This window comes from Rattus norvegicus, chromosome 9 (genome assembly GCF_021556685.1).
Source record: "Rattus norvegicus strain SHRSP/BbbUtx chromosome 9, alternate assembly SHRSP_T2T, whole genome shotgun sequence".
Taxonomy (NCBI): domain Eukaryota; kingdom Metazoa; phylum Chordata; class Mammalia; order Rodentia; family Muridae; genus Rattus; species Rattus norvegicus.
This window is the reverse complement of record NC_141542.1, coordinates 53,292,974-53,310,034: the sequence shown is the minus strand read 5'-3', so window position 1 is coordinate 53,310,034 and position 17,061 is coordinate 53,292,974. Positions and strand designations below refer to the sequence as shown.

The 17,061-nt window shown below is 47.6% G+C and overlaps 1 long non-coding RNA gene across 2 annotated transcripts in view; it reads left to right on the top strand.

Moving 5' to 3' along the window:
- The window catches only part of LOC120094664 (uncharacterized), a 46,507-nt gene that overhangs the window by 27,104 nt on the left and 2,342 nt on the right, over positions 1-17,061 (top strand). The window contains exon 1 of one of the 2 annotated variants that reach the window (XR_015629080.1): positions 3,008-3,094. The exons of the other annotated variant lie outside the window; for it this stretch is intronic. This is a non-coding gene — a long non-coding RNA (uncharacterized LOC120094664). Of the gene's footprint in view, positions 1-3,007; positions 3,095-17,061 lie in introns of those variants that run through there. 2 annotated transcript variants of the gene reach the window in all.

Genomic DNA, 17,061 nt, shown 5'->3' with positions numbered 1-17,061 from the left:
AGAGAGAGAGAGCAGCATAGGCAAACCAGTTCTGCCAGGCTGGGATTCTGGGACCTGTCTCTCTCTCCCCCTCTCCTCCCTCCCTTTCTTTTTTCCTTCCTCCGCTACCCATCCTTTCTATCTTTCTTCCTTCTTGACAGGGTCTCATGTAGCCAAGGCTGGCCTTGACCTCACTACACAGCTAGAGATGATACCCCTGTGTTCCTCTCCTGAATGCTAGGATTATAGGCATGTACCACTATGTGCAGTTTTGTTGTGCCGGGGATCAAACCAAAGGCTTCCTTCACAATGGGAAAGTGCTTTACCCCAGAGCTGTATGCCCAGCTCTAACACTGTTTTCCCCATGGATCCTGATGGCTTTGGAGAGGTTGTTCTTGGGGGGAAGCAAGACACTGACAGTGTTAGGTGAAGGGTCTTGCCCTCTGTGATGGCTAGATGGAGGAGGATGGAGCCATGGCGGGTGGGGTGGGCAACTGCTTTACTCTTGCAGTTCCAGCCAGGGCGAGCCTTTCTGGGCAGCGGGACCTTCTTATTTGTAGGCAGGTGGATTAGGCCTGTTTCAAAGGTGAAGGAGCAGAGGCTTGGAAATGTTAAGGCGCTTGTCTAGGTTCCTATAGCTGGCAGGTGACAGCTGGGCGGTTACTCTGGCAGCCGTATGGCTCTGGGTCTATGCTGCTGCAGGATTTCTGGCAGGATAAATCCCTGAGCAAGCAGATGGTGCCATCAAGGAGGAGAGTGTCTCTGGGGGCAGCTTCATTTGGAGACTTTTTGTTAAGTGGAAATCTGAGGGTCGATGCCAGAAGTGGTCTCTTGGTGTCCCTGTGAGGTTTTCAAGTAGCGTGCACATGCTATGCAGGCTCTGGCATACTTACGGTGCGGTTCAAGCTCCTGTCATAGAGTCAGTTGTCACCTTGACGCCTTTGAGAATAGAAGTGTCAACTGAAGAGTTTCCTTGTTTGGATTAACCTGTGACCATGACTGGGAGGATTTTCTTAATCGAGAATTAATGTAGGATAGTCCACCTCACTGTGGGCAATGCTGCCCTGGGCAGTGGGCCTGGGCAATAGAAGAGTGGTGGGCAAACATGAACCCCCAAACAAGCCAGTAAGCAGTGTTCCTCTGTGATCTCTTTATCAGTTTTGGTTTCCAGATTCCTGCCTGAGAGTCCCCCAGTAGTGAACTATGACCCATGTTTTCTGAGTTGCTTTTGGTCTGTGTTTTAACACATGACAGGAAGCAAAGTAGGACCTCAGGTGGGCCCACGCTTTGATATTGTGACATGATGTCATCATCTACAAAGTTCTCGTTTAACAATTGAACAGTGAAGTTATGATATGTGTGTGTGTGTGTGTGTGTGTGTGTGTGTGTATGGTGCACATATGTTTTAGTGTGTGTGCACATGTAGGAATTAAAGTCAGGTGCCTTTCTCATTCTCTGCCTTATATTTTGGTGACATGTTCCCTCACTGACACTGAAGCTGACTCAGTCAGGCTGGTTGAGCCCCCAGTAGCACTTGTTTATCCCTCTCTTGAGCCAGGTTCTCATGGCTGGATGGCAAATACTCCTGAACCATCTACCATCTATCTCCCCAGCCACATGATAATACTTAAATTTGTTTTTACATTTATATAGCGTGTGTATACATGTTTATATGTGTGTATATGTATATGTGTGTGAGAATGTATATGTGTGTGTGAGTGTGTGTGTGTGTGTGTGCGTGTGTGTGCGCGCATTTGTATCAGAGGACAGTTTGTGAAAATCAGTTCCACACTTCCACCAAGTGTGTTCTGGGGATCCAACTCTCATCATCTAGGCGATTCATTCTAGCCTATTAACGGGCTAAATGGTGGGAAAAATAATCTTTCACAGTGGGCAGCAAAACAGGTACCTCACACACAGAACAGGGCACACAGAGGGAAGACTCCCTGCAGAGCAAAGAAGAGGCTAGTCCTTTCCCCTTTGGATGGGCCCCCTGCTCTTAATTTAGGACTGGCCTGGACTCATCAGCCTGAAGTGGGAGAGTGTCAGGATAGCTGCAGGCAGGAATGAAAGCCTGCTAGACCTTTGTCTCAGATTAGGAAGAGGAGGAAGGCAGAAGTGTACCATTTTCGCCCATCTATTTGTGGCTCTTTTGATTTCTGTCTGCCATCAGGGACCTGACTAGCTCTTAGTTCTTCAGTTTCGGGTGTTGGGTTTGCAGCAAGTGTCTCTCTGTGAGTTATCTTGTGACCCACGCACCATAATATTTTAAGTAGGTTTAAAATATTGGTTGAGGGCTTCCTTCACAGCTATGCTGGGCTGTGTGCAGCCTGTGGGCCATGGGTTGGACACTCTGGACAGGGTCCTGCAAGGCATCTGAACACAGACCCTTGGGGAAGGACATCTTGGTTCTCCCTGAACGATGTGGGCTACCTGCTCTGGTGTTTCCCCAGGAAGATAAGATGGTTTGTCTGAGGCTACAGTGATGTTCCAAGAAAGGCCCCACCCCTTCTGGGAAGGAAGGAGCATAAGAGACCAGCATGTAGGCTTTGAGAGCAGCTGGGCTGAGCAGAGAGGTCAGGTGAGGGAGCAGACACTGCCGGGAAGAACATATTGATTTCCTCCTTTTAAAGCTGGCCTGGAGTCCTTCATAATGTGTTCTCTTGAGGCTGACAATACCCATTCCCGTCACTGTCAGGGAAATGGATCTGTAGCGCTCTCAAACAGAAAGCAAACACTTTGCCGGGGATGGGCAAAGAGGGATTGGTTCTGTCCCCAGATACTTTCTAGAGGCCATGACAGTGGGTTTCTGGAGACAGAGGATGTAAGATGCACCAGATTAGCCATTTGGAGACACCATCTACGTGGGACATTGTTAACAAGCAGCTATTGCCCAGTCTGCTGTGTGTTGATTGGTGAAGCGCATGAGGGAACTAAGGAAGTCTGGAGGTGAGAGGGCTCAAGAGAGGTAGTATGGGATTCCCAGAGGAGGAGCGTCCTTGAAGAATCATCAAGGTATAGGAACACCATGCCCAGTACCTGGTCAAGGGGCTCCTGGCAGGGAGCTCGTGGGAACCTGATGTGTCTGAGTCCACAGAGTAAAGAAATTGCAGAGGTGAGTAGAGGTAGACTTGGGGCCAGCCCAGGTGTATATCAAAAAGTCCTTGGAGACAGACGGGGTGGTGTAGCTCCCTGATCATTCAGGGTACCATGCCAGGTCTGAAGCTAGACAAAGGGACTGGACTAGATTACTGCTTTGCCTCCTCTAGACTCATCCTGAGGTTCTTGTAGTCCCTGTGAGAGGCCCCAGGGCCAGTGTCCTGGTAGGTAAGATTGCCTTGAGGTTGGCACTGTCAGTCAGGAATGGTCACATTAGGATGCCACAAAGAGAATACACTGTGATATCTACTCAACAACTCATTCGTGTCTCTGCAGGACCATCAATAGTAAGATCTACCGGGTAAGGTACTCATTCTATGGCTGGTGGGGTGTTAGGCTGCCATTGCTGTGACAAATACCTGAGACAGTCAAATTTAAGGGAGGAGGTGGGCTGGGATAATGACTGGGTATAGTATTTACCTGGCAAGTGTGAAGGTCAGAGTTCAGATCTCCAGGATTGACATAAATGTTAAGTGAGCATATTGGCCTGTCTGTAATTCTAATGCTTGCAGGGCAGAGACAGGGTATATCCATTACTTTTTGTTGCTGTGATTAAAACACTGTGGAAGAAAGAGTTTATTTGGGTTCATGGTTTCAAAAGGAGAGTCCATAACAGTGAGGGAGGCATTGTCAGCACATGGCTAGAGTGGCAAACCGAGAAGCCATAAGCACCAAGCAGAGAGGACAAACTAGAAATGGGGTAAGTTTGTCCAAGGCTCTGAGCCTGGAATTCCTGGAAAGATAACTTACATGTTTGCTTGCCCCAGATAGTGAACCCATGACAGACTAAAGAACTGATTGTAGAAGAGCGGGTGAACCAGGGAGTTTATGGGTTACTTATGGAATCATGGATAACTCCAAGGTAGCCACATCACTGAAAAAGCCCACTCAATATGGGTGACCATTTACCAATGCTGTAATCCTGGAGCTCTCTGAAGGACTTTCAGGCAACTTGACAGGGAGGAGACTCTTCCCCAGGCAGCTCAGCTACTGGGTCTTCCAACTCCAGCAGTTCTTTGTTCCTGCCATAACCCTGTGGGTTGAAGGTAGACAGGGTAGTAGTGGGCTTGTAAACCTTCTAAGTTTCAACTTTCTCAGGCATGGAGTGTGGTTCAGTCTCAGGAGGTTTCTTCCTCCCTTCCTGAGCACATAAGTTAGGAGGAAACCACTATACAGTGGGAGAGGACACAGGTCTCACCATGAGAAGATTTTTTTTTAGTCATTCTGCATGCCATAGTCACACACAGATGTTTACTTCCCAGGAAAATGATGTTCTTTGGGACCTCATAAGTTGATTTGTGGTAGACCAGATGGCTCTTGGGGAAGGGCTCTATTTTTGCATAAGCCTGTTAATATGCAGGTCAGAGAGACCTGGGTCCCTTTTTAGCTTTATGACTTATAATTTCATTACAATTAATTTGTTTTCATTTCTATGACATAATGAACCTTTCTGTATTATTGGTAATAATTTTAGCAGTGCTGGGTATCGAACTCACTGAGTCATATCTCCTACCTCCCAGCTTGGATAATTCAACACATTGCCTCTAGGAACTTAGGAGTAGTTTGTTCTGGTCACATAGAGGGAAATGTGCTGTATCCTTCTTTCCAGAAGGTCTTGATGCTGTCTAAAGTTGTCCAGTTGATATGACCTAGCCTTAGTTTCCTAAGGGATATTTTGACTAGATGCTGCTCCTAGTCTCCTAGATGAACTCAATAGACTCCAGAGGAAGAACATGGGGTTATGGACTGTTTTCAGTTTCCTCAGATTGTGACCTCAACAACAGTCTTGGTTTTTGTGCTTTGGAAAAGAAGATTCCAGAACAAACATGATGGCAAGACAGGCAGTTAAGAGTTTAGAAGAAGCAAGGAAGAAAAAATGTTCTTTAGAAATAGCAGTTGAGCAAAGCAACTAGCCCAGATCCTGAAGGGGCACAGAGCTTATGTATCCCTCTTCCCATGCACCCTTACACCCAAGGGGAATTCCCAGGGAAGGGGCACCCTTTTCCTCAGAAGCCTACTTTACCCAGAATTCAATCTGTTAAAGTAGATGTATAAGAGGCAAGAGTGTGTCCAGGGATTTAAGTACTCCTAAAGTTGAAAGGCTTACCAGGAGAAAGGGTAACAGGCCTCTGTGAATGCTCTTCTACAGCAGGAGTCTCAAAGCTGCCTTAATCTGACCCAGAGAGCAAGGTTCTCTATGCCTTGTTTTGGGGCACAAACTAGCCTACTCATTGTTCCTTATGTCCTGTCATTTGTGACTTGATGGTTGATACATCCTAGAGCTAACTTCCTGGCTAACAGCAGGTAACTAACTCTGACCAGGAGAAGAAGGTATGGGTGATAATGCCTGGATGGACAGCCACGGGTTACAGCAGAAACAGACAGAATCCTGTCTATCCTTACACATGTACACACATAGGTGGAATTCCTTCAAGGGCCTGCTAGTCAGTGCTCTGTTACGATAACAGAACACTGAAGATAGTCACATTAAAAGGAGGGAAGGTCTACTTTTGGCTCATTGTTCTAGTCTGTCTTCAGCTGACTTTGTGGCTATGGGGGCTGTGGAGAGAGAACACTTCATGGAGGAAGTGTGGAATGAGGCAGACGGTTACCTAATACTGTGAGAAAAATGGAGAGAGGGAGAGAGGAAGAGAGGGAAGAAGGAAGAGAGAGGGACAGAGCCATAGAACCAGAGAAGAGAGAGAGAGAGAGAGAGAGAGACAGAGAGACAGAGAGACAGAGAGACAGAGAGAAACAGAAACAGAGAGACAGAGACAGACAGAAACATGCACACACAGAAAGACAAATAGATACACCCACAGAGACACAAAGGAAGAGGCAGACAGAGACAGACACACATACACATACAGAGAGAGAGAAAGAGAGAGGGAGACAGAGAGACAGAGAACGACAAGACAGAAACAGTCACAGAGAGGCAGAGACACAGAGGCACACATACACATACACACAGAGAGAGGGAGAAACAGAGACAGAAAGAGACAGACAGACAGACACACAAACACACATACAGAGAGAAAGAGAGGGGGTGAGGGAGAGGGAGAGAAGCAGAGCCAGAGCCAGAGCCAGAGATGAGACAGAGAGACAAGAGATGGGCAGAAGCGTCTCAGATCCTAAAATCCCCTCCAAAGATTTGCATTCCTTCTAGGCCCCTTGCAGAAGATTGCATTTTTTCCTGAGTAGTGAGTGCCATAGGTTGAGGATCAAGCGTGTGGGCTACTGAGGGGCATTCAGAATCTAAACTACAGCAGACACTCTGCATTTGGATGGTGAACGACATGCTTAGGAGTGGCTGCACAAAATCTACCTCCCATGACACCCTGCATCAGTGGCAAAGGGCTCACTGAGAGCCATAGAGTCTTCTCTCTAAGACAGGAACCAACCCTGCCTGGAGGCCTCCTGTGGAGTAAACAGGAGCTATGCTACCTGTCACCCCAAGCCCACTGTGGGGTCCACAGTAAAGTGGAGGGACATTTCTTGCGATCCTTTCAAAGACTGGGGACTTAGACCACAAGGAACTAGCTAAGGCATGTCAGCCTCCTCCTGGTAAGCCAGTGAGGGTAATAGGTGTCCATAGTCAGCCTGCATGCCGGTTCCTCTACACTTGACCTAGAAGGAGTGGCGCTGTAGGGATGCCTTTCTTCTTAAGGCTGTTGGGTAAGCATCACATCCCTTTAACTAACCTATGTGTGCCTGGCTCAAAGCTGAGGCTTCTTGTTGATTAGATTCCTCTGGAGCTCCCATTCGAGGCAACCGACAGTTCCAGAGAACGCAGGGGTTTTTATTTTGGGCTGAGCTTATTCCCATCCTTGAGCAAAAGTAGGCGAGGACCTAAATCTTTACCCCTGAGGTAGGGGGCAGACATGGCTGCTTGGGGTGGACAGAGCTGCTCTGGATTGGCTCAGAGAGGCAGACTGTGGAATGGATGGGACAGTGCTTGGAGGTGAAATCAGCTTCAGCACTTCTGCATGGTGAGGCAATGTGTATGGGGTTGGCTTGCCTCCACAGGGCAGAAAGTCTTATGGCCAAGGACACGCAGAGAACCTTTCCTCTTCCCTCCTGAAACATGGCATTCTTGTCGCATAAAGGACTGGGCAGCCATTCCTCCAGCAGGTTTTACCTAGAGGGACTGGACTTCATTCCTTCTCTCCTGGAACTACAGCTATAACCTGGGGCTGACCAGTGTCACTGCTCTTGTCCCTCAGCAAGATGGGCAGAGGAACATCCTCTTTGCCTCTGTGAGCGAGGCAAGTGTTTGTCGCAGAAGCATGAAGCCCTGAGTTCAGATTCCTGACCCCGATGTAAAAGTTGTCTATGGCGACCTGCACTGGGCAGTGGGTACAGAGACAGGGGGATCCCTGGGACTGGATGATCTCCTACTCTGGCCAATCAAAGAGCTGGAGAGTGATAGAGGAAGACACTAATGTTGACCCCTGGCCTCCATTCACACACCCACAAACACGTACACATACATACTCCTTGCTCCATAAAAACACAGAGAAATGGAAGGAGCTGCTACCAGTGTGGATGAGAGGCAGACGAGGGGCTTTCTGCAGGAAGGCACCTGATCAGCCGCTGCGCTTGCGGGAGGAAGTTGTTTGGATTCTGCCCACTCCTGCCCCTTATGTAGGCTCATATCAGAACCAGAGCCCGTGCCTTGTCTAAAGAAATTAGTGTTGCCCAGAGCCATCCATAGCCTCCAACGAGGCCTTTTTTTCTAATGGGAAAACATGCTCATTTGCCTAAATGAATCAAATCCATTCCTTTCCCATCCATATTTCATGGACTTCCTCTCTGTGTAATTTAATTATCATCGTTGTTAGTGTTAATGCCCCAGTTGGAATTGCTTGGCTCCCCAGATCTCCAGTGCCTGGTACTTCAATGAGGGGCCCTGGGGAGGAGCTGGGAGAACAAAACCATCTCTATGGTAACAGAACGCTATAATATTTCCCGGTGATCTATTGCTGTAATCTTGAGGATTCTGAGTATATTGCCAGCATTAATAAATAAGTCTAAATAACACTCTGATTATTTAGACTGATATTATTCTGTCCATTTTACTGATGAATAAACATCTCAGGAGGGCTAAATGCCAGGCTTGGAGGGAGGGAAAGAGAGGTGCCAAGGAGACATGAGCTTTATGCAGGGAAGTCCTCACATCCCTACTGGAGGGGCTGGGGCCTTCTTGAGACAGGGCTTTGAATGTGGAGAATGTGGAGGGCAGGTGGAAGGTGACCTGTGTAGTGGGTGCCACGCTGGCTTTTCCAGCTGTGTGCCTACACACTATTATTTGATTTGGTCATCTGAGAACTTGTGTCACACTGCATCTTGTCACCATCCTGAACGGGTTCTGCACAGTGGCAGCTTGCCTGTCCTCTTTCCTCAGCCTTTGTGTCCCAGTAGGGTATGTTGCAGTAAAAATAAAAAAAGGCATGTGTCGTGACCAGTTTCCCGCTCTGCGCTTTCTCTCCCAGGCTCCCTCTGACCCGGGCGGTCCGAGAACCATTCACTCAGTTGCCTTGGTAGGTTGTTACCAAGGCAGGCACACACATCCCAATTCCGTGGTGGGCCTGATGCATCCTGCCACCATACACTCTCTTGAATTAAGTTGCCACATGAAACAGGATTGTTGTGGGGAGGGTGGTAAAGGGAGGAGGATGGAGAGGGGAACACCCATATAGAAGGGGAGTGGGGGGGGTTAGGGGGATGTTTGCTTGGAAACCGGGAAAGGGAATAACAATTGAAATGTACATAATAAATAACCAATTTAATAAAGATGGAGAAAAGGAAAAAAAAGTCGCCACATGAAATAACACACCACATAGTAACCTCTGATCCAATTGATAAGATATAATTTGCCCACCTGGACAGTACAGAATCCTGTACATACCCATCCCTTAAAAATATTCATAAGAGCCTGTATCTATGCATAGAGAAGAATCTTAACATCTGCCACCACGTTCTCACAGCTCCTCCTCCTCACTCCTGCCCCCTCTCCTCTTCTCCCTCCCTTCTAAAACCTCTGTCCCTGCCTCTCTTCCTTCTCATCTAATGACAGGTCTTGTTTTATCTTGTCTGCTTTCACCTGAATAATGTCATCAACCTACGAGGGTATTCTGTATGCCAGCTGTATCTCTCCTCCTCAGTCCCCTCCCTTCTCCTGAGGGACCATAGAGGCTATCCTGGCTTCTGGCCTTAGCTCACTCAGCCAACCATCTCTCTCAAGCACCATCCTTCTAGGTAGGAGACATTTGGAGAGTTTCTTTTCCTTCCTTCCTTCCTTCCTTCCTTCCTTCCTTCCTTCCTCCCTCCCTCCCTCCCTCCTTCCTTCCTTCTTTTCTTCCTTTTCCTCTTCTTCCTCCTCCTCCTCTTCCTCCTCCTCTTCTTCTCTTCTTCTTCTTCTTTTTCCTCTCTCTCTCTCTCTCTCTCTCTCTCTCTCTCTCTCTCTCTCTCTCTCTCTCTCTCTCTCTCTCTCTCCTCCATCACAGGAGTCCTAACACCAGGGGATAAAAAATTCAATTTAATGTAGGGTGTGTGTATGTGTGTGTGTGTACGCGAGTACATGTGTGAATGCTGCCTGGGGGAGGCCACAGATTAGGAGGTCCTTCTCAATTGGTTTCCACATTTTTTCCCTCTTTGAGTCAGTTTCTCACAGAACCTGGAACCTACTAATTTGACTAGATTTGCCAACCAATACCTGTCCCCCTCCACCCTCCCACCCCAAAAAAGAAAATCCACATTCACTCATAGTAACCAACCTCCTCTTCTCTTCCTGAAGCCATGATAGAAGCGCGAGGCAGTGACTGGTGTTACTTGAGTCCCATGCTTGCCCAGGCTCCACGGCTTCTTGCAGCCCCTCCACAGCTCATGTTATCTTTGAACAGAACCTTTTGCTACTTTGTTACTTGTGTGAGCTCCTTCAATTCATTTGGACAAGACATGGAGACCCTGGAAACATCTGGTCCAGACAGAGGCCCCAGGTTACGTTCCATAATCCTCTGCTGGAAAGCAGACCCAGAAGCTTGTACCTGCCCTCCTCTGGAGGCCACGCCCATCCTCCGACTCTGGGATATATGACCTGTGTTTTTCCCACTGTGATGAACCAACATCATGAACACAGCTGTGTTTTCAAAGTCTGATGAGTCATCAAGACCGGGGGTGGTCTTCAGACTTAGCAGCGGCTTTGGATAGCTTAGGAGTGCTTTTCTCCTCCACACAATAAAAGCGCGTATCTGGGGCAGCCTGGTGTGGGAAGGATGACCCGGGCGCACTCCACCTGGGTGACTGAGGAGGGCTTAATGGATGCTGGTGGGGACATTGTGACAGGTGAAGGTAATCCTGGGTAGTGTGGTTGGGTCTCACCAGGACATATGACAGATGACAGAAACCCTGGGTAGCATGAACAGCAAGACCTACCATTATCTGAGGCAAAACTCAGGGAAGCTCCTGCTACAGGAAGGAATTGCTCAAAGAGGCTTCAGCTGTAGGCAGAGGCGAGAGTCCAGCCCACTGTGTGCTGATGGGGAGAGAGTTAGACACACCACGAGTGATTCTGAGTGCTAGGCTTAAGGGAGGAAAGACGTTGGAGGAGACAGACATGGAGTTATGTTGCCTTTGAGAAATGGTTTTACTGGAGCGTTGAACAGAGCAGCAGAGATAGGATGTTTCAGACTACCCACAGAGAGCTTGGCCTGTTCTTCTAAGGTCCCCTGTGATCAGGTGGTGGTGGCGGTGTCAGGGGTCATGCCATGAGGAAATAAGCCTAAGATTGGCTGATGTCACCTAACTACATTAAGAGACACCATGTTTTCTCATATTTTTAGCTGAAGCAGGTGTTTGAGAAGCCTCAAGGACATTTTTGAATAAGGGCTGGAAGAAGGATGAACCATGTTAGTATGTGGCCCGATGGTTGTCACTTGCACTGCCAGTAACCCTCTCTGTTTAGGGCTTTGCCATCTGAAAGGCCTTTGCTCCCGGCAGGTGACAGGGGAGACCTTGGCTCCCTGTGAGAGCGTGAGGGGAGAGAGGCTGCACCTGGAGAGTCTGGGCTCTGATAGCAACTTCCTACCTTCCTTGTGCTTCTGGCTCTTGTGAGGATCTTTTATCTCCAGATCCTCGAGGAAGCTCCAGGGTTAGTGAGTCTGACGTGGAAATGATGTGGGAGGCGGTGCTGAGCCTGCGTTCCTTGAGGGCCTCTGTGCCTGCCTGTATCTGAGCTTTGCTGTGACTTCCAAAATCTCATGTCCTTCTATAAGCCCCTCCTGACCTCTGGAGGTCTCTCCACTGACTTTTGACCTTCCCATGACCTTCTGCTTCTTTCTCTGTTCTTAGACATACCCACGGACCAACTAAAGCCCACCCTTGGCACAGAGGGCACAGCTCTGGGCACTTTTCTGTGTGTCCAGCCTGCCTATTACAGTTGATTGCTGGGTGCTTCCTATCAAACCTAACAGGTCCTAGAGCTGTACCTCTTCCTGAGTAGACTTCCTCCCAACCAGCAGCTCTATAACCTGCTCGCCTGGTTGGAGGAAGCCTCTCTCCTCCCAGGCTCCTGCTCCCCCTAACCCACCCAATACTAACTATATCCTCAGGTCTCCTGTGCTTGCTTTTTCCCTATTCATCTTCTGGGACCCAAATGTGGCCATTTGCTTTCCTTATCCCTTATCTACAGGTCCCCTGATGCTCTCCTGTGCATGCCATGTCCAGTCTCATAAGACAAAGGTTACTTCCTAGTCAGTCCCTACCTGGCTGTCACCGTGGAAACACTCTATCACACCTGACCCCTGTCCCTCTCAGTGTTGGTTGGAATCCAAAGCCCTCTGTTGGTGCTCAGGCTCCTAGGTCTCGGATTATAATTCTTGTCTTACGTTAGACCCTCCGTCCTGTGCTTCACGCTCTGATCTGTGGGGTGTCTACAAACAGGGGGTTTGTAGAGTAGTAATCCACAGAGGCAAGAAGGAAATACGGCTCAGTGCGTCTCAGCACCTGAACTCCTTTCAACTTCTAGCATCTGACACCTGGCGGTTTATTTTAGGACTATGTAAGCACAACACCATTTTGGAAAGAAGTTTCCTGATGAGAATTAACTCAATCCTGTGTGTAGCACAAAGCTTAAGTCATGCTTACAGTTGAAACTCTTAACCAAGTTCTTATGACCTCCTCTGTGGAGATGGGTTTTATTGACTGAGAGACAACACTCAAGTAAAGGTCTAGAGAGGAAGAGTCTGGGATAACTATAATCACCTGCAAGATTCAGGGGTGGCCTTGTGCCCTCTACAGAGATCCTTTTCTGAAGACCCAACCCATTATGTAGCACAGAGGTCACCAAGCTATCAATCGTTGTTGAGGTTTTGTCTTTTACTGTTTAATGGCGTGCTATGTGCTGGCCTCCAAGATTTGGAGTCTGAGGGACCCTGACCCCAGTTAATTCTGATTGGTAAATAAAGATGCCAGCGGCCAATAGCTGGGGAGAAGAGACATAGGCAGGGTTTAGGTTTCCCAGGCTTGGGACCACCAGGAAGGAGCAGAAAGGGAGAGAGGCACTATGGGATGGAGAAGGCCATGTGGGATAAAGGAGAAAGGAGAGCTGCCGTGGGCTAAGAGCCAAGAGAATGTGGCTCAGAGAACTGCCCAATTGGGGCTAAGAGCAGCCCAGATGAAACATAGTATGTAATAACTTGGGTTATGGATAAGAGGCAGATTCTAACAGCATGGAGGGTAAACATCTGCCTAGCTACTGTGCTGCTAAGGAGTACTAAAATATAAAGGCTGTGTGTGTCTTTCATCAGGGAACATAAATGGCATAAGATGTGAATTAAAAAAAATTACTTACAACTGTATCCATTCCAAGCCTACTGAGGGGAAAACACACTCTTCCACCGAAGAGACAACCCTGTGTGTTTAACATTCCTGCTTTCCCTAGTGCTTGTGTGACCACGAAGGACATCATGTCCTCTATACCAGTCCTTCCCTAAAGACCCATCCCATTATGTCAGTCCCAGGACTGGCTCATGTTGTCCTCTCTTTCACAGATGCCTACTGCTGCTTACTGGTGATGGTTAGTTTGATTGTTAATGTGATCGAATCTAGAACCATCTGGGAAGGGAGTCTCGATGAGGGTCTAGTTCAGATTGGCCTTGTAGGCATGCCTGTGGGGGGTTGTCTTGATTTGTAAGAAGACCCAACCACTGTAGGTGGCACCATTCCCTAGGCAAGGGGTACTGGGTTATATGCAACTGGAGAAGGCATCCTTAGCACCAGGACGTGCCCATAAATTTATTGTTCTCTGCTTTTGACTGCTAATGCACTCTGATCAGTTGCTTCAAGTGCCTGTTGCCTTAATGTCCCTGTAGTGATGGACTGACAGCTGGAATTGTGAGCTGTCAATTTTATACAATTGTATAAAATCCTTACTTCCATAAGCCACTTTGTTAGAGTGGTTTATCACAACCACAGGAAAAGAAATTGATAAACTCCTTCTCCAAGGACCGAAAGAAACTGCCCATTGGAGGCTCTTCTAGCATAGATCCAGGTGAGCACACAGTGTGCCCACCAAGTTTACACTTGATCTTAGCCAAAAGGCCGAGAAGCGATCCCACCAAGTTTATACAGTCCATCCTGGCCAAAATTGTGCCTGCGGTGATACAGAGGCTGTGAAGGAAACAGTTGAGCCCTTGGCAAAGGGCCTGGCCACAATGAGTCTCACTAGTCCTGGCATATTCCTGGGATTCTTACTAAGGACTAAATTATATCTCTTCCAAACTCATGTTGGAAGCCTTACCTCCCAGTGTGTCAGCCTTAAGAGGCTGGGCCTCAGGGAGGTGATTACAGTTAGATGAGCTCTTGAGGGAAAGGATCTAGTACTTTTTGTGAGAAGAGACACGGGAGAGGTGCGTGTTCTTTCCTGTACACACAAGGGCTGGGTATAAAGGCCACTCTTGCAAATAGTAAGAAGCCCTTACAGCAACCTGTCCTACTTCGCTTTCTAATGCTGTGGTAAAACGCTGCCCAAAACCAACTTGGGGGAGAGAGCATTCATTTTGTTTGCAGGTTAGCGATCATCTAGGGTGGGAGCTCAAGGTTGGAACCTGAAGGCAAGAACTGGAACAGGAACCACGGGAAGAACCTTCCTTAATGGCTTCCTCTCTGTGACTCGCCCAGCCTCGCTTTCTTTTCTTTTGTGTGTTTGAGAGGTCCAGAAACCTTCGGAGTAAAAATTTTCCCATTCCCCGGGAAACATACTAGGCTCCTCAGAGGGAGCCCCTGCCAATGGGCCTTTAGTCAGTGATGGCCCTGACGTAGAGAGGCTAAGTCTGGAGCTGAGTCAGCTCCTGGGACACCTACCTGGGGGAGATAACAAGGCTAGAACAGAGCTGGCCCTGATAAAAGCACGGTCAACCCAAATGGCGTAACTTTGTTAAACATATATGTGTGCCATGTTCAAAGGCTACAAGGTCCCTGCTGTGAGGGAAAACAAACCAGCCAAGGCCAGCTGTAAGAGCAGGTGGGAAGAGAGGTTATGTTAATTAACAAACGCCCTTCCCTTCCCAACACACATTTGCTCACGTAGATAAAATTACATTTCTTGTGCTCGCTTCGGCAGCACATATACTAAAATTACATTTCTTTGGAGGTTGGAGACACATTGAACATGAATTTTAAGCTTTATAGACTCCTGGCTGATTGTACAGTTTCAATTGTGTGTGTGTGTGTGTGTGTGTGTGTGTGTGTGTGTGTGTGTGTTTAGGGGCATCAGTTGTATCTCTTTTGTCAAGAAGTATGGTTGGGGTAGTAGAGGTCACATTGCCTTGTAGGAAAGGGACCCGGCAGACTCAGGAAACCGGGCTTTGGGGATGTGGGTGTGTGGGGAGTGGGTGGGATGGTGGATGTTGGTCTCACAAACTCTTCCAATCCTGGATCTCTTTCCTGAGGTGGTTTATCCAGTTCAGGAGGTCAGCGTGTCCTGGGTAAACATGGACAGACAGTTTATGTCAAAAGTTCACCTAGGCGTGGACTGACCCTATGTTAACGAGGTCTCCTCGCTCTCTCCTAGGCATCCTAAATCAGGGCTACTCCACTGTGATTTTCTTCCTGACAGATCCGTGGAACTTTATAAGAACGGGTGTGCGACACTAATTACAGACTGGAGACACACTCGCTGGGCAGTACTCACCCTTAGTGTTCATCAGGTCTCAGCTGCCGTTTGGGGTTCCCTGTATCTCAGCCAGCCTTTTAGGCTGTCTGCTGGTTCTCCAAGTGAGAGATCTGAGAGGCACTGAAAAGACAGCTACATAGAAAGTATGTGTGTGTGTGTGTGTGTGTGTGTGTGTGTGTGTGTGTGTGTGTTAGATCTGAGGAGAATCATTCTGCTGTTTTGTTTATAAATACCAGACTCTAATGTTCCAGAAAGAATGGACCCAGGCACCACTAGACTTAGGATTCAGCCCCCTGGAAGGAGAAATCATGATAGCAATGAGCCAACACCAAGAAATAAGATGTTAAGTGAACCACTGAATCACGTGATGGCATGTTGTTTTAAATATGGGGCACGGAAGAAAGCAAAGGCCTCAGGGTTGGTGAGAAAGAGTCTAGTCAGTAAGATCCTTGCTGTAGTGAGCATTGATGGCGGGGAGTTTGGAATATTACAAGTCTAGAACAGGTCTATTACATTTTTGACTGAGCTATCTCTAACCTCCTAAAGAGGTATTCCTAGTCCACCTCTGTAACAGACGTAACTTGCCAAAGCTCTATTCTTCACCAACAAAGAGCCAAGAATGCTATCAGGAAGATCTAGAGAAGTGGTTCTCAACCTTCCTAATGCTGTGACCCTTTCCTCAAGGGTTTCTTGCTACTTCATAACCATAATTACACTACAGTTATGAATCATAATATAAATATCTGATATACAGGATACATGATCCCCAAAAGGACCTTGAGCTGGGAACTGCTGATCTAGAGCCTGAAGCTGAGGTTTCTACAGTTGGCTAAACCTGCCTCTCTGGCGTTTCCACCAATACATTTTTAAAATGCCTTGATTTATAATTTTCTTTGTTCTTTTACTTTCACCCTCTCTCACACACATACCTGCTCACACACATATGCACACACATACCTGCTCACACACACCTGCTCACACACACATGCTCACATATACTCATGCTCACACAAGACACACATATACCTGTTCAAAAACACATATGTTCACACACTCTCACCCTCTCACACACGCACACATGCTCACACACACTCATACACATGCACACTCGCACATACACACACGCAATACACTCTATCACTACTACTACTACTTTATGACTACTACTAAAATGTTTAAAGAGCTGGGAACAGCATCTGCAACTCCAGCTTGATTGGAACAGGACAGGCAGATCTCTGGGGGTCACTGGTATAAGAAACATTAAGGGAGAAAAAGGACCCTTCCTCTGGACCCACAGGTGTTACCCAAGTGTGGCCTAGTCTATTTTCCCCCTTCAACTGTACACTAAATAAAATAAAGAAACGAAAAAAAAAGAGAAACATTAAATATGTTTGTTTTCCATGAAATTCTATAAAACTTGTATTTACAACCAGGAATTCAAATCTTTTCATCTCCCCCCCTCTCCCACCCACCTTGTAAGACTTTCATACAAACGTTTTCACGGCCCCACCTCTTCAGTAAAACTTAGTTTACACAAAGACCTGGCTGCATCCTGTGATTAGAGGGCTGACCTCTTGCCCTTCATTTCCTGTGTGCCAATTCTTTTAGGACTAGCCAATCAGATAAGACTGGGAGATGGGACCTCAGCCAATGGGGAGAGGATAGTCACCACCCGAGTTAGAATAAAGCCCAAGTGCACTTCTGGCCCCTGAGTGTTTTGCTCTTTGGAGCACACCCTCTTGATCAGGAGT